This window comes from Cornus florida, unplaced genomic scaffold (assembly GCF_030987335.1).
Source record: "Cornus florida cultivar Cherokee Brave unplaced genomic scaffold, ASM3098733v1 CherokeeBrave_3.0.0_Hap2_Chr09, whole genome shotgun sequence".
NCBI lineage: Eukaryota > Viridiplantae > Streptophyta > Magnoliopsida > Cornales > Cornaceae > Cornus > Cornus florida.
The window spans coordinates 41,929,830-41,956,917 of record NW_026775579.1 but is presented as its reverse complement, the minus strand read 5'-3'; the positions used below and the strand labels follow the sequence as shown (position 1 = coordinate 41,956,917).

The 27,088-nt window shown below is 35.1% G+C and overlaps 1 long non-coding RNA gene and 1 other non-coding gene across 3 annotated transcripts; one reads left to right on the top strand and one right to left on the bottom strand.

Annotated features, from left to right (window-relative positions):
• Positions 1 to 2,231: 2,231 nt before the first annotated feature.
• Positions 2,232 to 19,729, bottom strand: LOC132273743 (uncharacterized). 2 transcript variants are annotated; one of them, XR_009470234.1, is made up of 3 exons: positions 19,471 to 19,729; positions 10,274 to 10,747; positions 2,232 to 2,734 (listed from the first exon to the last, which is right to left on the bottom strand). It is a non-coding gene; the product is annotated as an uncharacterized LOC132273743 (long non-coding RNA). The 2 variants fall into 2 exon arrangements; XR_009470235.1 differs by having other exon boundaries at positions 2,232 to 2,709; positions 19,471 to 19,724.
• LOC132275528 (U6 spliceosomal RNA) lies at positions 18,485 to 18,587 on the top strand. The gene has a single exon (XR_009470666.1). It is a non-coding gene; the product is annotated as a U6 spliceosomal RNA (small nuclear RNA).
• Positions 19,730 to 27,088: the final 7,359 nt, after the last annotated feature.

The window sequence follows — 27,088 nt, the reverse complement described above, 5'->3', positions numbered from 1 at the left end:
AATTGGGGGGGGGGGGGGGGGGGGGGGGGGGGAAGAAAAGAAAAATAGAAAAAACAATTGTTTTCTCAAATTTAAGGACATTTACTTTGTATAAATAATCAATAATAAATGTTACCATGAATGAAAAAACTCATTATGTATAGATTGATGTCCACCACACGAACAAGCTCAATTTTAATAATAAAGCTATTAAGAGATCCTTCTCATTAGATGAATTATGACCCCTACTTGTTGATTGTTAGATTGAGAGATTAATTTAAAAATAAAAAATCATTTGATTTTTGACAATTTTTTGAAAAAAAAAACGTTTGAACACAAAATGTTCATAATTTTTGACATGAGAAAACCTACTTGATAGTTTCAGTTATTCGAATATTAAATATCTAACCATAGTCATTCATATAGAGTATGAATGAGAGCGAAAATACACGTCGAGCGTAAAACAAAAATATATTTAGAACGTGATAATGATACCTATTGAAAAGAATTACTGTACTAACATTTTTTTATTTGATTTTAAATTTGTCAGTCCAAAGACACCCAAAACTGACTTTTTCAAATGTAACAACTCAAAAAGAAAAGTTGAATCCCTCCCAAGTCCAAGCATAGATGTCACATTAAAGTTTGTGATGCTATGATGTGTTGATTCAATAGCTATCAATCCTTTTTTAATTTAATTATTTTTTTGTTAGTAATTATTATTAAGTAACCTAACCCGGTCATATTTATTGACTTGTATGCAAAGGTCGGTCTAATAAAAAGTAAAGATTGGTTAATGGGGTCACAGATATATATAGCTTTCCTAGCTTTTCCCACCAAAATCATTTAAAGTTACTAGAGAATTTGAGTAATGCATCATCATCATAACTTCCATTGACTTTTAAAAAGAGTTGTACACAATTGGGGGGTCTCTCAACTGACAGTCGTCACCTAGTGTGTGGACTATTGCCTCCCATTTGATTTTATGTGGTATTTAAGAAATTAAAACACTAAAGTCAGTTTGGGTGGTTCATTCCATAAATATTTTTGTTATTTGGGTCAATTAAAGTGTGACATAATAAAACGGTATAATTATTAAACAAGTAAGATAGCACGACACGATTCAATCATTTTTAAGACTTATAAAACACGACATGATTTGATAAGACAAGATTAATTAATATTCATTACTATTTAAATCAAATCTTGTTCGATTATTATATGAGTTCTACTTAATGCTAAATGTAACCGCGCTTCTCAACTTACCGTCTGTCTTCCATTTGATTTTATGTGGTATTTAAGAAATTAAAAAGCTAAAGTCAATTTGAGTGGTTCATTTATTCATGTTTTGTTTATGTTACAAATATTTTGTTATATGAACGGCAGCATAAATTTTTTTTGATGTTCAGTAATCTTGGCACAAAAATGATTCGAATTATTTATTAAATAATTTCAAACTTGACACACACGACCTAACCAGACAAGACACGTTTAGTTAATATAAATTATTATTTGGATTAAATCTAACACAAACACTACATATTTAAATAAACAAATCGTTCTACCACGGACATAGTATGCTTACTCAAATACCGAATCAAAAATTGGATTCCCGATAAAAAGATATGGTCTACCCAATGCTAAATGCATAGACGCATATATTAAAGGATTGCTTTAGTGCATTGTAGATTCTCATCAAAGAGACAAATCCTAAGACAAAGATGATGAGAAACTCAACGCCACTCTTGTAAAATTTATGAAGAATGTCGACTAATCCGTAGGCGGGGACGAATTATAATAATTTGTTGTTTAGTATTTTCATACGTTAAATGGATGTAATCGGATTATAAACATATTGGCATGAAATGCATAACCTAGGGATATAATTGAGTACATGGCTAAAGAGTAATAATCACTTTCACTTGAATAAAATCAAATAAACAAGCTCTTGAAGAATTTAATAATGATCATTATGCTCTAGCCTCTAGATATGTTCAGATTACATGAACACTGACTTGCATGACAAGGATTAATGTCTTTCCGTCTCTTTTGCACCATTCAACCACCAAGTGAGGATCTTGATTTAGATCCATAATTAGCCCAGGGGAAATAAAAAGGAGTGAAGGGAGCTGAACTCAACCTCATGATTATCCAAAAGATGTAATTAAATTTAGTGTATAATAATACTAAACTATATATAAAAATTATAAAACAAACAAACAACTTTTCAGAGTACAATAATAAACAATATATAAAACAAACAAACAACTTTCAAGTTTTCTAGTGGAAGAAACATAATGAGTATACATACAATGTGCAGGTTTAGTGACAGAAATCACCTCTCTCTCTCTCTCTCTCTCTCTCTCTCACACACACACACACACACACATCTGCTCAGGCTCTATGCAACTTAAATGTATTTCTGCTCCATTTTGTTCACATAAAGTCACTTTAGGACCACAAATGAGCCTGAGTCATCAATCATGGACAACTTGTGCTTGACTCATTAGAAGGCTCATTCGTGTGCCGAGTTAAACAAACTGAACTCGAACAATTACAGGCTCAAATCAAGCTGACGCGTTACAACATAGCCTAATGGGTATTTCTGTAATTTAAAAAGTTTCATACCCATGTCAGAGGGTTCTATTATCTGATCATCATGAACATCTGCTTGGATTTGTCCTTCGTACTGGCATGGAAGCCTTCCGTATACACTGTGTTGAACAATGTCTGCAACAAAGAGATCTACTCATTGCTGAAAGTATTAAGAAATCATTTAAATTAATCAGCTGAGAGAAGATTGAAAATGAAAATGAAGCCGTTAATCAAAATGCAATATATTGAATCACTAACCTGTCTAGCATAACAATCATAAGGTAAATGCTTTGATTAAATGGAGGACAGTGAAATTTGAAATGGTGAATCAACACAGAACAATCACATCTATCAGGTTATATTGAAGTGAAAATGTACACCAGAGCGGACCCTAACTTGGGCAACATGATCATTGTCCTTTTATTCTGATAAGCCACATGACAAAGGTATATATCTAATACGCAATAAGACATTTTTGTAACAGTTGCACCCACTTGATGGGCTATTTTTGGCAGCAGAGGTATTATGCTTCGGAAGTTTCAATAATTTGGCTGGATTGGCGGCAACAAACACCATAAAAAGATAATGGAGATTAATAGTTACCAGTTGATAATTTGATGTCTAGGAATACTTTCAAACCAAAAAAGGGAATGGACAACTCATGGATATTCTTCACAAGTAAACGGGGATTGGGTATCCAAGGGTTACAACTATGTAGTATCCCCGGTCAATCAACATCTCATTGGAGCGTTTGGCGTCAGTCTTGCAACAGAAAACTGATCAGGATAGCAATGCAATAAGACACTTTGGTGAAATGATAGAAAACGATAAAAGTCTATGTCACTGGACAGAAACAGGGCCAGTACACGTCCTGCTGCTCCTGCATCCAACTCCTAAAATTAGAGACGGCTTTTAACATATGAGAATGGTCATAGAACATAGCAGCAGTCTCACTTTTCCTGTGATACCAAATGGTACCAAAGTAGCTGTTCATGCTAGTGTCCTATCCCCCCACCAAAAAGATTAAATCAAGGTTTGGAGGCTTCAAGCTTTTCCTTCCCTCTTTATCTCCCATCCAAAGGCACTTTCCACTTCCATTAAAGAAGCATGTACTTGGGTCACAGAAGTTTCAATAATTTGGCTGGATTGGTGGCAACAAACACCATAAAAAGAGAATGGTGATTAATAGTTGCCAGTCAATATTTTGATGTCTAGGAATACTTTCAAACCAAAAAAGGGAATGGACAACTCATGGATATTCTTCGAAAGTAAACCAGGATTGGTATCTGAGGGTTACAACTATGTAGTATCCCCGGTCAATCAACATCTCATTGGAGCGTTTGGCGTCTATCTAATTCGCAATAAGACATTTATGTAGTAACAGTTGTACCTACTTGATGGGCTATTTTTGGCAGCAGAGGTATTATGCTTCGGTAGACTTGTGTCACAGAAGTTTCAATAATTTGGCTGGATTGGTGGCAACAAATACCATAAAATGATAATGGTGATTAATAGTTGCCAGTCAATAATTTGATGTCTAGGAATACTTTCAAACCAAAAAAGGGAATGGACAACTCATGGATATTCTTCGAAAGTAAACCAGGATTGGGTATCCGAGGGTTACAACTATGTAGTATCCCCGGTCAATCAACATCTCACTGGAGCGTTTGGTGTCAGTCTTGCAACAAAAAACTGATCAGGATAGCAATGCAGCAGGGCATTTAGGTGAACTGATAGAACACGACAAGTCATGTCACTGGACAGAAACAGGCCCAGTACACGTTCTGCATCTAACTCCCAAAATTAGAGACAACTTTTAACTATATGAGAATGGGTTATAGAACATAGCAGCAGCCTCAGTTTTACTGTGATACCAAATGGTACCAAAGTAGCTGTTCATGCTAGTGTCCTATCCCCCCACCAAAAAGATTAAATTAAGGTTTGGAGGCTTCAAGCTTTTCCTTCCCTCTTTATCTCCAATCCAAAGGCACTTCCCACTTCCATTAAAGAAGCATGTACTTGCTTCATTTCTAGTGACAAAAAACTATAACTATAGATTCTAGTGAAGGATGAGCAGAAATCCTCCATTCCATTACAGAATTAAGCTTGCAGAGATAGTTGATTGTAATGACCAAGGTGATGGTCCTCATAGAAATTGGATTGCAAAAACAGGATATTTCTTTGAGATAGAACTGGAAATTAATAAAGACTACGATTTCACCTTCACTGTCAAAGTCTGAATCAACAATATCAGTTGACACAGAACTGTAAGGATGAAGGTGAGAACCTTCAAAATGGCTAAAGATTTTGATTACAATCCCTTCAAACTTGAAGTAGAAGATCAAAATCAGCCCCGTATATTCTGTTCTAAGAACCTAGATCTGCTATACTAGTCATTGTCAATGGTAATTAATCCTTAAGGATCAACACATTTCCCTCAAGGTCAACAATATTACCACTATTTAGAGCTCAAAAAATCTCCAATCACGTGAGCCATGACCATCTTATCGTCCACAACAATTTGAATTAACCACTCAAATCAAACCCCAGGACAAACCAAAACATGAAAATGTGGTTGTCATTTGATCAAAAGCCCCACCAGATCCACACAGAATTTAAAGGTTTTGGGCTCACAGCCTCACACCCTCATTTCATCGTGTAACTGGGACTGCAAAGGAGCCACTTGCTAGCACCTTGAACTTGTTGTTTTAGCACCTCATTTCAGCCCCTTTACTGGAGATATGAGCCTAGCTCGACAAAGCTCCTTGTTTAAACAAGCCGAGCTTGAACTTTCGATGGCTCAGCTAGTGAGTCTTGTGACATGCTGTCCCTACAGTATGAGTTATGTTTAACATGTGATGAAAGTATATTGAGTTTACACAAGTCGAAATCTAAGTGATTTGAGCTAAAGTACGTGGGGAAGTGGGCTAAAATTTTAATTAATCAAAAGTGGCCTTTTCAACCTCAAACTACATAATATCACATCAAAAATTGTTTTCAAACCCATTACATACTAATCATTCTCTTCCTTTTCTTGTGAACCTATCGCAGTAATTGTTTTTCCACATGTTAATGTCCTTCACTTTCATTCTTCACCAATGCATCTAAGTGAAAGATTGTTATTATCACCTTTCTTTTTCTTCCTTGGTTCTTGTTCTCGTGATTTGAACCAAAACTATAATGGTTTTATTTTGTTCCCTTTTTGGATCTGGTTTACCACAAATTAATTCCTCTATTGTTTTCCACAAATTGATGGTTCACTCGCGTCACTGATGGCAATGCTGTTTAGTGTTATGCATCTCTGAGTTACTCCACGGATAAAATTGATTGCCATTACTTGGAAGCCTGTGTTATCTAAAGCAGTAAGGTTCAAGAGCCATAGCTTCAATGTACCAGGAAACTGTGTCATGATTTCACTCATATCCATGTAAAAGGATTACATGAAGGCTGTTACCATTATCTTTAGTGCTAAATCTGACAGGTGAAAAGGGTAAGTTAACAAACTGTGAAGTGAATTTTTAAAAATGGAGAAACCTAAATTTCCTGAGATAATTTTATCAGCATGTATATGTGAAGAGTTGTATCATCTTTTCAAAAAGGAAATAGAAAAAAAAAAAAAAAAAATGATGTATTTGTGGTATGTTGATGCAGGAGAGCAATGCTTAAAAGTGATTTAAGTCCCTAACCACCTCACCTGCATCTTCTTCTATTTCCTGATGACTACTTTATCTCAAAGAACTTTCAAATAGCTTAAGCTAAAATGTTGGAATTGGGCTGTCAAATGATTCTCAAAAGCCAAAAAATTTGTACTTGGAAGATTGAGGTAGGAATAAAAAATCAGAATCCATCAATTTGAGAGTCCAGTATACAGATTCCGTGAATAGGGCTTCAATCAACTGCTACTTGGAACATACATGGTCTAGTAAACAATAAATATGTGTTAGGTATATTTTATTTAATCCCATCTACTACAAATTTAATAAACGAATCTTAACATGGGTCGCGAACGACAAACACCCCTATGGTATGCAAATAGGGTATATAAACCCTATAGGTTCTTTTTTTTTTGATAAGTAGTCTATTAGGTAACAAATGGGAAAGAAATCACCTTCACCATTTTTGATAATTCGAGAAGAGCATCCCTATAGGTTCTTAAAAGTCCCTAATCTTTATTTTTGGTGCGAATAAGGTCTTGTTGTCAGTGGAGCAATTAAAAGAATAAAGTGCCCTTATGTATTTGAAAAAAAAAAAAAAAAGGTGACAGACAAAATACATGTAAAATGACCAAAGCACCCTAACCAAAAACGAAATGGTGTGTTTAAATGTAAAATGGTATAAGGGCATTTTGGGGAGACCAAAAGGGTAGTTTAGGGAATTTGTTACTTAATATAGGCAAGTGCAACGCACATGACTACTTAAATGTGGTTTTTCTGACATTTTATACGAATTAAGCCCTTATTTGCCAATTTTTTTAAAACTTAACGGACTTGTATACCCAAAATAAAGCTTAGGGGTGTTATTTGCCCAAATTTTAAACATTAGGGGTGTTTTTGTCACTTTACCCGTGGAAAAATTATACAATTGATCAACTGATCAAAACCCTATAAATATTAAGGGAGATTGATAAATATAAAATTAACAGAACTTAAAGTCAAGGAAAGAACTCACGACAAAAGACAAGGCATGCAGATTGCATTGTCCTAAAGGAAGAGTGTCCTCCCTATCATGCAGCTACAACCGCATTAGTAGTCCAACAAGATACAACACTCAAAACTCGCACCAACTCACCTCTAGGGGCACGTCCGCCGGGAGAAAATAAACAAAGTCTAAGATGCCCACGAAAAATATATAAAATATGATGTCAAAGTATATGTTGAGAGTAACACAGAGAAGTATGGAGAAAAGAGAAGACTTTGCAAAGAAAGAGAGGTTGATCGTGAAATAGAGAGAGAGAGAGAGAGAGAGACTTTGAATAAATGTAAGTTAAATGCCCAATATTGCTCTGCCTTTTATAAAGTATGGTCTCTCAATGATTAAAACACAATAAACATGTGGGCTAAATTTATGGCAATAAAATGGTCATCAAATTTATAAGGAAATCTTTCCAATTACAAAATTTGAATGAAAAATAAAATTGGACCAAAGAGTAAAGAATAAATATGGACCAAAGAAGAAAATAATCAAATTGGGCCAAAGTGGGTTGGACCAAAGGTTTTGAAACCTTTTACTCAACAATATGTGTGACTACCCAATCAACTTCAGATATGTTGAAAGAAACCAGACTAAATTTCCTCCACAAGACATACAATCATTAATCTAAATTACTATTGTTGAGTAAAATATTTCAAAATCATTACCCCCACCCACTTTGACCCAATTTGACTTCTGGTCACTTTCGTTTTCATTATTTTGTAATCCCCAAGGTAAGATACCTTATAACTTCACAGCTACAAGTCATTTCTGTGCAAAGTAACGAATCTCGGCGTGAACCGCGCCAAGGAACAGGAACGGAAGAGCAAGCCCCAATCACGGATGCAATCACATGATGGGATGGACCAAAGGTTTTTGAAACCTTTTACTTTTTGAGACAGCCATTAAATGGTTTCAAAACATTTAGCCCAACCCGCTATGGCCAAATTTGATTCTTATATTCTTTATCCCACATTTATTCTTTGCTCTTTGGTCCAATTTACTCATTTTTTGTTCCTATGGAAACTTGAACTCTCAACCTTCTACTTTGGAAGGTGAGGAAGTACCAACATGCTACAGCCCCTGATTCTTTTGTTATAAATTTAATGGCCCTTTTATTTTCAGAAATTTAGCCCACATGTTTATTGTGTTTTTTGAACTATAAGAGACCTTACAACTCTATAATAAGGTAGAGAAAAATTAGAGATTTTATTTACACATATTCAGATGCCTCTCTCTGTCTTCTATGATCGATTTCTCTCTCCAATCTTTTGCACGCTCTACCCTTTAATATACTTTTCACTCTTATTATTCCCAACCAATATTTCATACCATAATTTTATATATATAATTTTTTGGGGGATCTTTCAGTACCTTCAGACTTGGTTTATTTTCTCTATACAAAAGTGCTCCTTGAGGGGGGTTGTTGTGAGGTTGGGTGTTGTATATTGGAGGACTAGTGATCCAGTTGTACTTGCATTATGCTAGGACACTCTTTTGCCAGGACAACGCAATATGCATGACTCACCTTTTGTCAGGCCAGTTCTTTCCTTGACTTTAAGTTTTTGTTAATTTTATGCTCATCTCTCTTTATTGAACATTTTAGGGTTAGTAGTTCTATCGCATAATTTTTCTACTCAATTCTTGTAGAATTATATGATTTATTATAATTTAATTTGTCGTAGAAGAGATTAAAATACACCCAGCACTTATTTCACCTACAGCTCTGTAGGTGGCATTGTCTTCCTTGCACATAATTGGATGACACACTTAAAGGTTAACTTCAAAGTTGTCCTCTCTCAGCCGAAACATTACCGATGAAATTACGTGGGTCCTTTCAGCTATTTACAGCAACAACAACACTCAAGGTAGGAAGACTTGGTCCACATCCAAACTTCAAGGTGAGCCCTTCAATTTTTCCAGGAGTATGGAAAAATATTTTAATTTACCAAATCCTCCAAGGAATTAACGGTAGATATAACTCAAAACATGAGATGTTTTAAGGAAAACCAGTCCATTAAAATTCCTTGTTGACATCGTCATTTTGTGTATGGCATAGACTCATTGTGAAGCTCCTGAAGTTCTACAACTTTTTCTTTTTGATAACAGAGGGTGTCCCCACCCCTTTAAGAGCAAGACTAATCCCCTCAGATATCCACAATCCCTCCAAATCACAGGTATCACTATCAGGTAAGTCCAATGTAGTTGAACATAAGACACCCCTGAACCAAAGGCTCATGCTAACTCAGCTAGTCGGCTACCCCATGGAGCTTAATAAAGCTTTATTACTTACAACTCATTGTGCCCAAACTTGGTAGTACATGAGTTGCAGACAGCTTACCTCTGGCTCATATGCATTCGGAAAAGAAAAAAAAAAAAAAAAATACAAAATTTCAGCATTATTACAAACAAAGGTTTTCCTCTTGATAGCTTGAAAAACCAGGTAATCTTATATTCCAGCTATCTAATTACACCTCCAGAATCTTGTAAACTGCTTAGCTGTATCAGAAGCCAAATATTAAATTAAAAAATAGTCATGTCTCTTATTGCTGCCTCGGCTTATATACTTGCAGTGCTCTTGTGCTTGTGACACTAAACTTAAATAACTCTTCTTTACCGGAGTACTCATCATCTTAATTGCACATGACTAAACCATTTTAGATGACTTCTCCATATTTTAATCACAACTAATAATTAGTAATAGATTCTCATTCATCCGTCTTTCTATTTATTCCTAAATCCAACAATATGACAAACTTCGAAATAAATCTCAATTTTAGCTTCAGGTGCATATACCATATACTTCATAATTAAATGAAAATTAGAAATAATACAAGAAAGCAGAAATATTTTGCCCTTTTTTTTTTTTTTTTTTTTATTCTTCTTTTCCTTTAACCCCTTTGGGCAGTTGCAAAGGAAGCAAAGATAGCAGTTTTAATTGTTCAATTAGGATAGACTGACTATACCTAGGAAAACAGAAGGGCAGAGAGAAACTAAGTGTAATGGATACCTGAAGTATTTCTGCCAAAGCTTCCTGGGTAGCCATTCTCAAAGCTACTCTACCCAAGCCAAGCCTCCAAGAACAGCTGCTCAGCTTCAAGGCCCACAGATATCACCCAATAGAATGAAGGAAACTAGAAACAATGCATAAACTAAAAACCAATAATATGACCATATATAAATGAGTCCAGCGGCATCTGTAAATTCAAAGTTGAGCTTTGAACCAATGAAGTGATAAGAATTAGGAAAACATATAGACCTTTAAGATCTACCTTTGTATTCACCAGAGCAGAAACAATATAAAACCTATGTTATTTATCTGCACAAAAAAGCAAGTGCAAGTACTATCACAGATATAGGGGAATTAAAAGGACATTTAAATTTATTGCAAGGGTAAAGCTAGAAGATTTCTTTCCTAGTCTTGCAAAATCATAGCTTCAAGAATGAAGCTTTAATCAATGCACCTTTCATCTGTCCACAGATTCTGCTTGATTGAAAAGAGACAGAGTTGTGTCAAAAAATAAATTGATTCCAACAGAATAAAATATATGCAGAACAATTTGTATTCAACAAGATGCGGTGCTATTCCAACAAAAGCAAGTGGTTTCTACTTACAAGTATTAGAAATTTCAACAATTTATAAAACTACACACAATATTACTTTTCAAGGTAATGACAGAATTGCACATAACTTGATCTGATTTCAAGGCAGATCCAACTTATGGCCTTGCATAATTAAGTTAAGTTTTATGTATGTGCTGTTGCAGAGACACGAAAGATTTTGTGATGATGCATACCCAAATTCTTTTGCAACTTTAAATGATTTTGGTGGGAGAAGCTCAGGAAAGCTATATATCTGTAATTTATTTATAACTTACAAGATGTAGTATAAATGCAGATAAGCACTATGCCAATATAAGTCTATTGACCTAAAATACCAAAATAAAAAACAAAGTTGACCAGTATAACTAAGTTGACACTTAACTTACTTTTAGAAAGTAACTAAACCAAAAACAAAAACAAAAAATTACGGACTCTAATTTTGATTCATGAATATGCCATTTTAACATCCATTGACTTTAAAAAAAGTTGCCACGATGAGATCTCTCAGCTGACAGTCACCACCTAGTGTGTGGACTATTATTTTAAGAGACCAATCTCGTCATTTGATTTATGTAGTATTTAAGAAGCATTTTCAGGATTGGGAGATTGAGGAAGCCTGGGGTTTTTTGGAGTTGCTGTACCACAGGGAGATTGTGGGTGGTCTCTCTGATTCATGGGTGTGGGTTCCTTCTTACCAGGGCCGCTTTAATGTTTGATCTCGTTACAGGTGTCTTACAGATACCCCCAGGGGATCCCTTCCCATGGAAGGTCATTTGGCGCTCTAAAGCCCCTCTCAAAGTGGCTTTCTTTGCGTGGACATCTGTGTTGAGAAAGATCTTGACTAAGGATAACTCAAGCAGAAGGAGAGAAGTTGTGGTCTGTATATGTAAGAGATGAAGAAACGGTTGTCCACCTTCTTTTGCATTGCCAATGGCTCGGGGCTGTTGGGTTTTGTTGTTGAGTTTGTTTGGGGTTCAGTGGGTTATGCCCAGGTCCTCCATAAATTTAGTTGAGGCTTGGAGAGGTTGTATAGTGGGGGCCCAAGCTCGTGATTTCTGGCAGGTTGAGCCTTTATGCTCCTGGTGGTGTTTATGGCTTGATAGAAATAGGAGATCCTTCGAAGGAAAGGAGACTCCTATCAGGGCATTGAAGTTCTCTATTATTAGCACTCTTTTTTGTTGGGTTCTAGAGAGAAATTGTAAAACCATGGAGGAGATAGTTGATTATTATTATTATTATTATTATTATTTCAGAGTTTAGAGGCCTATTAGGCCTTGTGTATCTTCTGAGTGATGTGTTCTCCATTTGAACACTTCGTTTATGCAATCTTTACTTATAGAAAACTTAGTATTTAAGAAATTAAGAGACTACTCTCATTATTTTGGGCGGCAGTTCATTTTGTTGCATTATACTATGACATGAATAACTGGTTATATGGATAAATACAAACACGACACAATTATTATTCATGTCACTACATGATTATTAAACATATAACATAATATAACTCACACAACGTGTTTAATAAACAATTCAAGACCTGACAAGGCAAGACACGTTTAATTAAAATTCATTGCTATTAGAATCAAATCTAACATGAACACGATACATTTAGTTAACCAGGTCATTCTAACCCAAACATGATATTTTTACTCTGACATGTCTAGCTAAACGAGTCTATTCAGATTATAAACGGATTGGTGGATCAAACACAAACATGACAAGTTTAATTAGCATGTTAATTCGTGTCATCATAATTACAACTCAAACACGAATAAGCTACAGTCGTAGGAAGCACGGATGCGGATACAGGATACGAGTATAGGCAATAAAAATAAATAAATTACTCCCTCCGTCCCATATTAGATGTCATCTTTGGTATTATAAGTTTTTAAGGGGACATGCAATTAATGCATTGTCCCCCTTTAAAATTACTAAGTTATCATTTTTATGTTTAATTATGCATATTACCAAGTGAGATTTTTGAAAATTTAAAGGGTAATTATGGAAAGATAAATATATTTTGCTTTGACTTTTCAAATTGGACAACAAATTTGAGACATCCATAGAAGGGAAAATGGACTACTAATATGGGACAAAGGGAGTATATTTTTATATATACAAAAAAAAATTAATTTTGGCCATTTTTTTATAAATTACAAATCTAAATGCAATCGTTACTATGTTATAAACTTTTTACTAAATTGTGATATATATATATATATCAAAACTTATTTTTAAAAAATCAAAATTTTTATTAACAATTATATTATGATATTATTGTAGGAAAAGTTACATTTTAATGTTCAAAACTTGTTAGAAATGTACTCTGAATTATCTGAGAAGGATCGGATATGTGGTCGAAGTGTCTGAGAAGTATCGGATAAGTGGTGAAAGTATCTGAGAAGTATCAGATACATGTTAAAAATAAATAAATAAATTGAGAAGTAATAATTGATTAGAAAAGCATTCAAAAGGGGAACGCATCCCTAATACAAAAAACGAAAGTTGAACCTAAGGACCTATAGAGTCCAAAAGATTAACTAAGTCGTCAGTAGAGGAGCAAGTGCTTCCTTTCACATAACAAAAAATAGAGAGAAGAATATGGAGTTTCAAGGTCGCCAAAGGCAATTCCTTTCCTTCGAAAATTCTGTTAATCCTCTCTTTCCATATGCACCACCAAACACAGTGTGGAACTATCCTCTAATAATCGCAAGCTTGGCTTCTCACTTGGCATCCTCTCTACGCGTTAATCAGTCCTTTGGAAGACTGAATCATTACCCAATGCAAATATGCCGAAGATGAGGTTCCAACAATCGTGCACTACAGGACAGTGCATAAGAATGTGATCCACAGACTCACTATCTTGTTTGCATAAATAACAACAATTAACGATAGTGTTACCTCTCTTCCTCAAGTTGTCCAACGTCAAGATCTTACCCCAGACGGCAGTCCAAATAAAGAATGATACTTTAAGTGGAGCCTTGGAGCGCCATATAGTTTTCCGTGGGAAAACAGGACCAACGAAGTTGGAAAGGCATAGGAACATAGACCGAACACCAAATCTTCCATGGAAGGAAGGAACCCACAAAATGTCATCAATACCTCTGCCAACATTCCACGTAATCCCACTGCTATCAAGCCGATAACAGTCAGCTACGCATCGTCGGCTATGTAACAACCCGAACCTATAGATCTGAATCGCTAACCGAGTCCTTACCCGAACCCAAGGTCATCTAAGGGTACCCTTGCCATTTCGAGTTACAAGACACCTTCAACACATCACAACAACCCATAACATACATTATAGCACCTTAACATAGCTAGGAGTGGCCTTGGAAGTGGCACAACAACGGTAAGAAAGGCTCATCATTTCGGTTGTCCAAAGTGATACTTCGGTCGTCCGAAATGCACATTTCGGCCGACCAAAGTAGACCCACTGGTCGACCGGTTGTGGCCCTGAAATTTACTTGGCTACTGGATTTGATCCGAAAAGCAACCAGTCGACCGAAATGCCCATTTCGGTCGGCCGGAATGACCCTGTGAGGTGGGAAATGCTGTAACTGAGCTGTTATGAACTTAAATGAAAAATGGTCTCAATAGAGACCTTGAAACTGGTCCAAAAACCTATCTCAACCCACTGCAAAATGGTGTACTGCATCCCATTCATTCAAAATACGAAGATTACATAACTTTTACATAGTTCCAAAGTCATTTACATGAAAATAAACATTTATACATCAAGTGGTTCAGATTTTTCATATTACAAAACCACAAACTGAAAGGTATACAAAATGATTACAGAGTTCTACAAAAAATACATGGCATATGCTTCCATACAAAAGATAACTAGTTACGATTTCCAATCCAATCTAAGCTTGAGGTGGATTATCATTCGCCACCTCCTTCTCGTATCCTGAAATTGTTGAAAATAAGGGGTGAGCGTAAAGCTCAGTAGAAGCCACCTAAGGCATTAGTTTTGAACTTCCTTAAGCCAAATAACATATAATGGGATTGAAAAGATGTCGGGATCATACAATGGGAATTCATACACCATAAACAACTTAGCAAGAAACAATCTTAACACTTGACACAATCCCACCAAATGATATACTTGAAATGAAATATGGTGCATCCGTCCCAAATCTGGTCTATACCGACCCAGCCCACACTTTTAGAAATCCGTTAACTGACTTTATCGAGGCGAGATTGATAACTATCCCCGGTTCTGATTTTGCCAAAGCCTGGCAACCGTTAAAGGGCCTAGTATCAACTTTTTCACGCCCTACACTGGGCACACTCCCTCTAGGTCAAGTTAGCCCCGTACTCGCGAAATCCGGTTCGTTTTTTATTCCTTTCAAAATCTCCCCCCCCCCCCCCCCCCCCCCCCGCGCGCAGGCGCCGGGCGGGCCATGATATGCAATGCACAAAAAATACAACCACTAATTTTCAACATGGTAATTTCCATACAACAAACATGGCAAGGCATTGCATGATGACATTTAATGACAATCTGGACATTCCACAACATTTATTACACCATTTACACATACAAGATAATCAAGATAACAAATCTCAAGTTATAAACCACAACTTTAAATGTAAAAGAAAAGAAGCTGAAATTTGCTCAAATAAAATTCAAAACTTGGGCATTAGGAAAACCCCTACCTTATTGAAGAGCAAATACACACAAAGCTTCAAAACAGCCCCAAGAACCCCAACTTCGAAAATGTCAAAGTGCTTCAATTTGAAATCAACCTTGATCAAGATGTAGTCCTCAACAAGCTTATCAACTTTGCCTTCAATGGCAAAGTTGAAATCTCAATGTAAAATGATGAATTTTAAGCTTAAAGTGTGTTATAGTGAGAGAAAGTGAAGTTTCCAGAAAGAGAGAGAGAGAGCTACGATTTCTGTGAAATGAAAAATGGGCCAAGACAATGTATGTGATCATATAATAAAGTTAGTGTTTTGTGGGGTCCATGCAAATAACAAATATCTTTCCTTTTTAATAATAACACATACATACACATTAACCAAATAACAATCATAAAATAAACATGTCATCATGTAAAATACATTAATTTAATAATGAATGAGATGCAATGGACCCAAAATAAAATTCCCGTACTCAACAATTCCGGTAATGGGTCCCATGTGGGACCTTCCAGCCCGAAGAACGGAAAAATGCCGAAATGGCAACCAGTGCATTTCCAAGAGTCCTAAACTCAAGGAAATGTCCCACCCAACTCTCAGACATACCTGGCACACCTCCACGGTGTCCGGTACGCAAAACGAGAAAAGACGAAAATGCCCTCGCAAAAAAATCAGAAATTCTGGAAAAATGAAAAATGGTTGAAAACAAGAACATTACAGGCTATACTATAAAGTCTAGGAAAAGAGTAAGACGACAATTGATCTCCACATCATAAATCCTCCCAAAAGCAGACTCGCCTACCATCGCGAACCTTGAATCTAATATGGGAAAAGAAGATATCCCAACCCTTCCGAATGAATTTCCACACGCCAACGCCCCCTCGCACCGCAATAGAGACTGGACGGGAGGACCAACCACCGCTCTCCTCCCCAAAATGACACGAAACAATCCTTCTCCACTGGCGATGTCGTTCCTTACCGACTCTTCACAACCACTTTCCTAAAAGAGCTCTGTTAAATGGAACCAGCTTTCAGATACCTAGGCCGCCTAGCTTCAAGGGCTTGCAAACTTGCTCCCATTTAACGAGATGACACTTGAACTCCTCTCCCCTTCCACCCCAGAGAAAGTCACATGTTAAAAATAAAAATAAAAATAAAGCATTTTAAGATTATGGAAACATTTAGGAAGTATGAGACACATATCCGTAAGTATCAGAGGAGTATTGGTATACGATACGGACATGATACGGGTACGTCACCCTTGTAGAAGTATCTGGGCTTCTTAGAGCTAAACCCAAACATGTCGTGTCTAAGTATTGACGCCTCAACTTGCCATGCATCTGTGATCCTAATTTTTAAATTTAAATAAAAGATTGATTTAAGCAATAAAAAAATATACAAAAAATTTATTAAATTGGTTAAAAGTTTTTAATCATCGAATTTTTATATTCTTTTTCCAAATCCTTAAGTTCATCTCTACAAATCTTTTTCCAACTCAATTCAACTCATCTAATAAATATCATATATGAAGATAATGTTACAAGGTTCGTAGGTGGTGTATTAGTGGGTTAACAGGTGGTCGCTTCTTGATTGCCGTTGCCGCCCAATCAACAGATCCCCCCTTTCTGGAGCATGAAGATATTTGCTTTGTACAAATAATGTCAAAAAGTTTAAGTACATACTAGAGTAACAAAAATCAACACTGTCTTTAGAAGCAAATGAAACGACATATATCATTTTACTTCTACGTAAACACATAATTTAGGAGTCATAGACTCATCAATAAATATTCGGACTGACAAGTGTGGATATACAAGCTCAAATTGCAAAGTAACCACTTTGTTACTAGCATAGGAAATACAAACACTAGGTGATGACCGGAGGACATAATTGAGTACATGCTAATGCGTAATCACTGGAAGAATTTTTATCACTTTCACTTAATAAAATGATTAAAATCATATAAGCTAGCTCTTGAAGGAATTATTAATTATCATTATACTCTAGAGATATAGCATATCATTTTGAATAGGGGTTCAGATTACATGAGCACTGACTTGAATGACAATGATAAATGTCTATTTGTCTCTTTAGCACCATTCAACCATCAAGTGAGGATCTTAATTTAGATCCATAATTACCACAGGGGAAAGAAAAGCAGTGAAGAAGCCGAACCCTCATGATTATTCAAAGGATCAAAGATGTAATTAAATTTAGAGTATAATATTAAACAATATATATAAAACAAACAAACAACTTTTCAGTTTTCTGGCGTAATTAATTGTTTGATTGCTCCTTCTATATTTCTCTATCATTCACTCTCTCTCCCTTTACATATATATCTAGTTATATACACACACCAAGGTCTCTCAAATATGGAACTTCAATTTGTAGGTGACAATTGTGTAGCGTCATTCTTCTAGTCCACAAAATATAATAGTTCTTTCTTACCTTTAAAGTAAAGGGAAAGAATGGTTCAGATTTTTTTTTTTTTTTTTTGATAAATAAAAATTCTTGGTTGGTACTCACACACACATGCCTCCACCGAGGCTCGAGCCCCTGACCTTTCTTTGGGAAGTAGGGGCCTGGTACTGCTTGGCCACTGGCCGTTGGTAATGGTTCGGATTTTTATTATAATAGGCATCTCATCATAAAGAGAATTTATCTTTATAGCATAATCATGTAAAATCTCTCTACAACAAGATATATCAATCCTCATCTGTCAATAAAAGACTTCAAAATGTACAACACAGATGGCACATATGCAATTGGAGGAATAATTGACTCGGAGAATGGTTCTGGTATTATTAAAAATGAGAGTTTTGAGTTAAAATTGACCTTGTTTAAGGTACCTACCGTACCTTGGAAGTCAAGAGAATGTTTTGATATATAAAGTTAGAAACTTTGAAAGAAAAAGAGAGTTTTCAATTAAAAATGACTTATTCAAGGAACCTTTAAAGTCAAGGCAGTGTTTTAATGTATAAAGTTAGAATTGGAACGATACAGAGAAAATTAGCATGGCCTGCGCATGGATGACACGCACAAATCGAGAAATGGTCCAAATTTTTACTAATCAAAAAAAAAATTCAAAACCATTCTTTCCCTCTACTTTAAAGGCAAGAAAGAACTATGAGTGAATAATAGAGAAATACTAAAGAATTTGTCCTCCCTTTTTTACCTTGTTTTATTTATAACAAAAATTTTTAAGTATTTGTTTTTTTAATATGGGAAACATATCTTTTTACCATCTAGAGATTTTAGCATTTCATTTATGCTCGGATTTTTTTGTTCATTGTCTAATTCATGCAACCATCCAATACTATTATGGAGCTCTTTCAATATAGCAAAGAGAAAACAACTTTAATTTTGGGTGTTGATTATCAATCCATGTATGAACTTAAAATTTTCTTGAGGGTTCTGTGGATATAGTTTAACGAATATGGTATTATCCATTCTTGTGAGAAATAATGACGGTATACAGTGTATCCATCTGATTTATTTATGATGCTAGGGTTTGGAAACTTATCAGGAAAATTTTTGTAAATTTTGGGAAGCCATAGAGAAGCAACACACTAAATTCATATATGCTAGAGAAGAAAACAGACGGCAAACTAATTATTAAAAGAGAAGTAATAGATTATTATAATTACAATGAAGAAGAAAAAAAATTCAATATTGAAATTGGGGTGGAAAACTATTTCATGTTAACTTAGAGGAGGCATACATCGTCACTTAATAATTATTTGGAGTTTCTAATGAACAAAGACTAAGCACTAAGAGGAGTTTCAATCAAACAAAGAAAACCAGATCAAATTCAACTGTAACATGTTGTGACATAGAAAAGTTCATGAATTATCATATTAAGAACGAAAGAGGTATAAGAACCTATCCAGAAAATCTACATACATAATAAGAAAGAAAAACAAAAAGAAAAAAATGAGAGAGAAAAACCTGCAGATTGCAAGCAACTGATCCTTGGAATAACCCAATTTCTCTCTCTCTCTCTCTAAGAATTGAAGAGTGAGGAAGGCAAAATCGAAATGCGGGGACAGCCGAATAAGTTGCTTGTCAGTCTCACAGACCCTGTGGGCCTTCGAGGACATGCAGTAGATCTAGGGTGTGCCCGAATTGGTATGCCAAACCAATCAAAACGCACACAACTTGTCCACAATTTTTATATGTTGGTGGTTGGGGCGGATTAGGCGGGATGAGGTATAGATTGAGTCCAACTCATTTTATAAAATATTGAACCAAGTCTGACCCTAATTCTATTTTTAACTCTTATTTCTCAACTCGAGCTCAACCCACTATTCTACTATTAAACTCGGATTTATAATTCAAACATAGATTTTATGCTAGAAAGTCGAGTTAATTCGGGTTACCTATATGGTCAATCTTCACAGTAGAAAAATTAATGTGATCTTGAATTAATTTTCAATTAAATCACCCTTCAATAATAAAAAAATTATAAACCTATTGCAAATTTTTAATAAATTATTCTTTAAAAATTAATTATCTTAAATGTTAACATACAATAACTTAAAATTTAACGAATGAAAAAAAATATTGATCATAATTTGAATATTATATATAATGCATTTTAAATAAAAAATAATAATATTAGAATTTGAGTTAGGGTTGGTCTCGGGTTTCTAACACTTCAACCTAAGCACAACCCTAGTTAAGATCGTGTTGAGATTTTTCAATCCAAATCCAAACCTAATTGTAAAAATGATTCCAACCCAAGTTGCACCCATAGTTGGTGGGATATCGGGCATATCAATGATATGGTATGCAGAGTACATCATCTCAAGGACATAACTCACCTTATTTTTGGGCTCGCGGTCCAGATTGCGGAATTTGAAAATCTGGAGGCTTAACAATGCGGACCAATTTTTTTTTAACAGCCTACTTCATTTAAATCAAGCAACGGCTCTAAGGGCATGTTTGGCCCACACTATTGTCCAAAAAAAGGTTTTTGGCACCCTTTTTTTGTCTACACTTTACTGAAAATAAATAGTCGTTAAGCATTGTTTGGCTAACACAAATAGTGCAAAAAAATAGCTTTTAGTCGAGAAAAAGCCAACAAAAATGTTTGATTTCACTTTCTTCTTTGTTTTCCCCTTTTTTGCACGAGACTGAGAATAGAGTCGATAAGGCACTGTTTTATAATCCTTAGGATATTTATATTTTTAATCCATAAAATGGATATTGTATTGTTTAATTTTTATTTATTTTTAATCATGGGGCATTTCTTGAGTATGAGTTATACCTATGAAAGAAGAATAATTTGTTTATCAGATTTGGTTGTGTTTTTCAACTATGTATGTGCCTCGTAATAAAATAGGTAGGTTAAGAGTTTCCCTTAAATCGAGAGGACTTAAACGGCCTAGGCCTAATGAGGGGGTGTTCATGGTCCTAAGGTGAGAGCCCCTAAAACCGAAGGATGGGGAAGGCAGTTCCAAGGGGAAGGTCCTTAGAGACGCGTGAGGGTACACAATGTTGGTTTGAAAACATTATTATTGTCTACAGAATTTGCTAACTTAGATGAACTATTTGTTGTGGTTTTGTGGAGTCTGATCACGTGTTGATTACGTAAAGGATTTGGGAGGTTCAAATTTGTCGATTTGGTTCCTACGTTGGCTACTGGCACATTTGAATCGGTTTAATGTGTTTGAACTGGTTCAACTGAAGTGGTAAATTTGAACATTGGCTACTGCCAAAGTTGAACAAGTTCAAGGCACTTGAACCGGTTCAAGTGAGGTAGTGAGTTGTAACACGTTTGGGCAACAAAGTTGAATCGGTTCAAGTGAGCTAAACCGGTTCAACTCCCTTGGGAACGTACGTGATTTAACTTCCTTATTGGTTTTGGACTTTACAAAAGGTAAGTTCTTGTAGGACAAGTTATGTTCCATTGTCTAGGACTATATATATTAACCTTCTTCATATTTTAAGGTTATGAGATAACTTGAAGAAAGGATTATCATACGTGTTGTATAATTGATTAATTTGTGCCAACACAAAAAAAGAGCAATTAAGAAAGATTGAAGAAAATTCTCCATTGTAATTCTTCATCTTTTTCATAATAGAATTTGTTCGGTGCGCACCATGAACGTAGCCCTAAGATTTAGGTGAACTTTATATATCTTATGTTCTTGTGTATGATTATTTTTTTATTCTTCGTGATTACTTGTGTTTATTGCTCGAACAACATTGTTTTTTGCATTTTTGCCATAACAACTGGTATCAGAGCATTCGGTTAATTTTGTAGCAACTGTAACAACTGGTATCGGGGCATTTGGTTGAGAACCTAGGGCATAGAAGGTGTTTAACGAAATTCTAAAAGTCTTTCGATCAAACATGTCCGTTCGAGTGGGAGTAATGACCTCAGAAGATAAGACAACCATATCCATGATCGAGAAGTTCAATGGCACAAACATCAATTTCTGGAAGATGCAAATTGAAGACCTCTTGTTTTAGAAGAATCTGTACCAACCTTTAGGAGAGAAACTAGGTAAAATAAAGGATGCATAATGGGAATTACTTGATACTAAGGCTCTTGGCACCATCAGATTAACGTTGTCAAAGTTAGTTACCTTTAATATCAAGAACGAGAAGACGACGAAGTCTCTCATGGCAGGGCTTTCTAGTATGTATAAACAGCTGTCTAGAGCAAACAAGGTGCACTTGATCAAGAAGTTGTTCAACATGAAGAAGGTCGAAGGTGGTAGATTCAACGATCATCTAAATGCGTTCAACGAGATAGTTGGCTAATTAGAGTCTATTGAAATTGACTTCAAAGACGAGGTTCAAGCATTGCTAATTCTAGGGCAGTTACCTGAGAGTTGGAATGGCACAGTTACAACGTTCAATAGCTCTACAGGGAATACCAGTTACAATGTTTAATAGCTATTTGGAGTGGCAAAGTCTTGTTATTTAATTCTATATAGCATGTATAGGTAAGTAACAACTCATGGTGTCTATGTGCGCGCGCACATACATAATCTGTGTTGATTTATTATTTATGATTTTTTTTTTTAGGTTATAAAAACAACAAATTTGCATAAGGAATGCAATAATATTGTAGTCTAAGGTCTTTAAAAATATATATATATTGTAGTCTAAGGTAAGGGTGACACTTGGGTGGGTCAAGGGGTTAACACAAGTCAAAGTCAACGTTTTAACACTTTAACCCGCATCAAATTCAAGTATAGAGAAACCCATCACGTCCCATCCCACGCTATACTGTACATCCCAAATTTTAATAATCTATTAACAAATTAATATTAAAAGATAATAAAATGTTAGGTTCACTTGCCTAAACCGTTCAAAGGTGTGACAAAAGTGTAATATGAGCTTATATCAATAATATGATCTCATATGATGAATACGATTGATGATATTATAAATAATCTAATTTTAGAATGATGATATTATAAATAATCTAATTTTAAATATAAAAGTTATAAACTATTTTTATATTTCGACTTTTTGGGGGTTTTTTGGGTTGTTCAGGTTACTAAAACCTTTGTCTAAATTTCGTCGAAAATAAATTTGGACTCTAAAATTTAAACCTAATCCCATCCCCCGGTCTCAAATACCTTATCCATTCCTATAAAATTTTTGGGAATCGAATTACTCGGGTTAGTCCCACCCCTAATATGAGGTGAAAACATAGTTTGTGCTTAGGCTAATAATGAAGCAACTTAATATAGAGCTTTATTGAATCTTAATGAAACAATCAATTTGTGATCAACTAAGTTTAACCAAATTATGCTCTGAATGACGATCAATGTACACTTGAAAGTTAGTGCATTTTTCATATAAGGAAAAAGTTGATTTGCTTTGTTTAGCAATACTTCTTTTTAATGTCTTAAAGCTATGTTTGCTCTCTTTGTGATTGTTTGATAGCTCCTTCTATATTTCTCTATCATTCACTCATACATTCATACATACACGTACACCAAGGTCTCTATGCATTAGCTTAGGATAATCGACTGCCCAAAGTAATTTTCATATAGTTCACCATCACCATTGAATTTATAGTTCTATCTCGATAAAATCGTATATCTGCCACTTCTTCTTCTTCTTACTCTGCTTTGTCTCAACAGTTGGAACCAACAACAAGAGGCTGCGGTAAGAACAAGAAGAAGGCAGAAACATAATTGGAGGAATAATTGATTCGATCGATGATGGTTGTATTCTTTTGGTGATCTCTACGTTGCTCGGGTTTCTTTGTTTCTGATATTTGACAATTTAAAATTTTGAGTGATGAAGTAGCTATTTGGTTATGTAAAGCTAAAATTTGATCTTAATTAGTTTTATATCAACACTGCAGGTAATGACGACTAATGGAATTATCAACAGGTAGCCGGTGCACAGAGGAGTGAATAATCTAGTGAGGCAGAAGAAGAAAGAGAGAGATTGGACCATCAGAATTCTAGGTTGTATAGAAATGTGAAAAACTATGCTTAAATGATTTTCATTTTTAGACTTTGTTTTCTTTTCTTGTTATATACGTATGCTGCAAAGACATATACACTATTATATCGAATTAAGTGAGATTCACTTGTTATATTATTTTACAAACAAATGTATGTCATATTCTTCTCGAGCCTGTATTTATACAATATATATATATATATATATACACAATTGTTTAAATATTAACTAATCTTCTCAATTCTTTAGCTATAGTTTCCCTTCTACAAATGCTGATTCTGCTGCAATTGTGTGTGTTTGACTTCAAATTATGGTTTTGCCTTGGTGGAGGCTTAGCCAATTGAAAAAGTTTATTGGTTTTTTTTTTTAATTAAAAATTTTTAAATTATTATTTTTAGACGTAGTGTTTTTCTATGTTAACTTGTTTCTAGTTTGAACTGACTGTTTGGCTTGGTTTTGTTGATCACTAGGTATGCCTCTTTGATTTCGTAACTTATTTGTTTTTTTATTCAATATCAAGCTTGACTAGCCAAAAAAAGAAATTAAAAAAAATAAAAAATTTGTGGTTCGATTTTGTTATGATTTAAAGAGCAAAAATTCAAAATGAGTTATCTGAACTGCAGAATGGTTCCATATATGTTGTTGGCAAGTTTACGTCTAGTCCATGGACTCGTTTAGCATTTGTTTTGTTCAGAATAAGGGGAAAAAATGGCAAACCTTGCAAGAATGAATAATGGGTGGATAAGATAGTAATTTCACAAGTTAGTCCTGAAAATATATATAAATGGGTTATAAAGTTAAAGTGGTGCCTCACAATATCTGAACCTGAAATGTATGATCCATTGTTATCATGCTAAGGATGGATTTTTCCATTGCTATTATGCTAAGGATGGGTGTTTTTTTGTTTTCATTTTTTTTTTAAATGAATTATAAAACCTAAAAAGTAATAAATAATAAAGACGTTGGACCTACCACCCCCACCTTCCATATAATAATAGAACCAGATTTTCCAAAAGGAAATGCAGAGATAAGCTGGTAGAAATATGCTGAATGCACTAATGCTTCACGATAGCATCACCTCTCACAATATATATATATATATATATATATATATATATATATATATATATATATATCAATAAAAAGATAGTGAAAGAAAGAGTATATATATGTGTCAAGAAGAGAGTGAAAGAGAAAGTATATACGTGTCAAGAGAGTGTGAGATAAATAGAGAAAGGTCGTCATTTTTAACCTGAAAATGTTTGATGAAAGAGTAAGCTCAAAGATTAAAAAGAATATATATATATATATATATATATATATATATATATATATATATTATAGTGTAATGTTATATCTCGAATTTGGTGTACATCGAGTTGAGTTGTGATTCGTTTACGACTCGACGACCTATTTGTTGGAGTTGCTACACAATCAGCTGAATGCTTTGATACCAGTTTTTTGTGGCGGAAACATAACATAAACAAAGTTGTTCGAGGAATAATCAAGCAATTACGAAGAATAAAAAAAAAAACACACACACACACGCAAGAATACAAAAGATGCATGGTTCACCCAAATCTTAGGGCTACATCCATGAAGCGCACCGAACAAATTCACTATGAAAAAGATGAAGAATTATAATGGAGAATTTTCTCTCAATCTTTCTTAATTGTTCTCTCTTGTGTTGGCACAGATTAATTAATCATACAATACGTATGATGTTCCTCTCTTTTTTCGTCGCACCCTAAAATAATTGATATATATAGTCCCAAACAATGGAACACAACTTCTCCTACAAAACTTGCCTTTTGTAGAGTCCAAAACCAATAAGGAAGTTAAATCACGTAGGTTCCCAGGAGAGTTGAACCGATTCAGCCTACTTTAACCTGTTCAACGTTGGCAATAGCTAAAGTTAACGACACACTTGAACCGGTTCAAGTGCCCTGAACCGATTCAAATTTGGTAGTAGCCAAAGTCCAAATTAACCATTTCAGTTGAACCGGTTTAAACACACTAAACTGGTTCAAACGTGCCAGTAGCCAACATAGAAATAATTAACTTCCCCAAATCTTTCACGTAATTAACATATGATCAGACTCCACAAAACCATAACAATATCCCACTTGGAGGCTTATCCCTGTAAACCTATTCCATCTTCTTCTCATGCATGTCCCATGCATGTTGGTGAGCTTATCTCTGTCTTCAAGGTAGAAAACTGACTGAAGTTGCGCAGCTTCAGTTTTTCCACAGTCACTGTCTTGCTCAACATGTTAGCCAGATTCTCGGTGCCAAGTATTTTCTGAAGTGTCAACACCCCTTCCAATAAAGATCTGATGAAGTGATACCGAAGTCCTATATGCTTGGTCCTTTAATGAAATGTTGAATTTTTCACTAGATGTATCGCATTCTGACTATCATTGTGCAATACATTCTTCACCTGTTCAAATCCCAACTCTATCAACAAACCTTGTAACCAAATCATCTCCTTGCTGGCCTATGTCATCGCCACATATTCTGCCTCTGTATTAGATAACGCTACAATCCTCTGTATTTGCGAAACCCAACTAACTGCAGTTGTACCTACTATGAATACATACTTAGTAGTACTTTTTCTGTGGTCCACCTCACTAGCAAAGTCTGAATCTACATAACTATGTAACTTCACCTCACCCCTTCTGAAACATAGGCATCTGTTTGTGGCACTCCGTAGATATCTTAATCTCTACTTCACTGCTTCCCAGTGTAGCTTGCCTGGATCCTTCATAAACTTGCTTACTGCTCCTACTGCATACACAATGTCTGGTCTCGTACACACCATGACATACATCAAACTTCTAATGGCTGAGGCATATGAAATTTTATCCATGAAGTTTTTCTCATCCTATGTCTTCGAACACTGATCTTGAGATAATCGAAAATGACTAGCTAAGGGAGTACTCATCGCCTTAGCATTATTTATGTTGAACCTCTTCAGAACCTGTTCAACGTACGAGCAATTGCAAGGTACCTTTCTGCTTATCTTTGCTAATCCTCATCTTAAGAATCTGTTTCGCTACACCAAGATCCTTCATCTCGAATTCACTAGATAACTGCTTCTTCAATTTACTGATTTCTTCAAAATCGG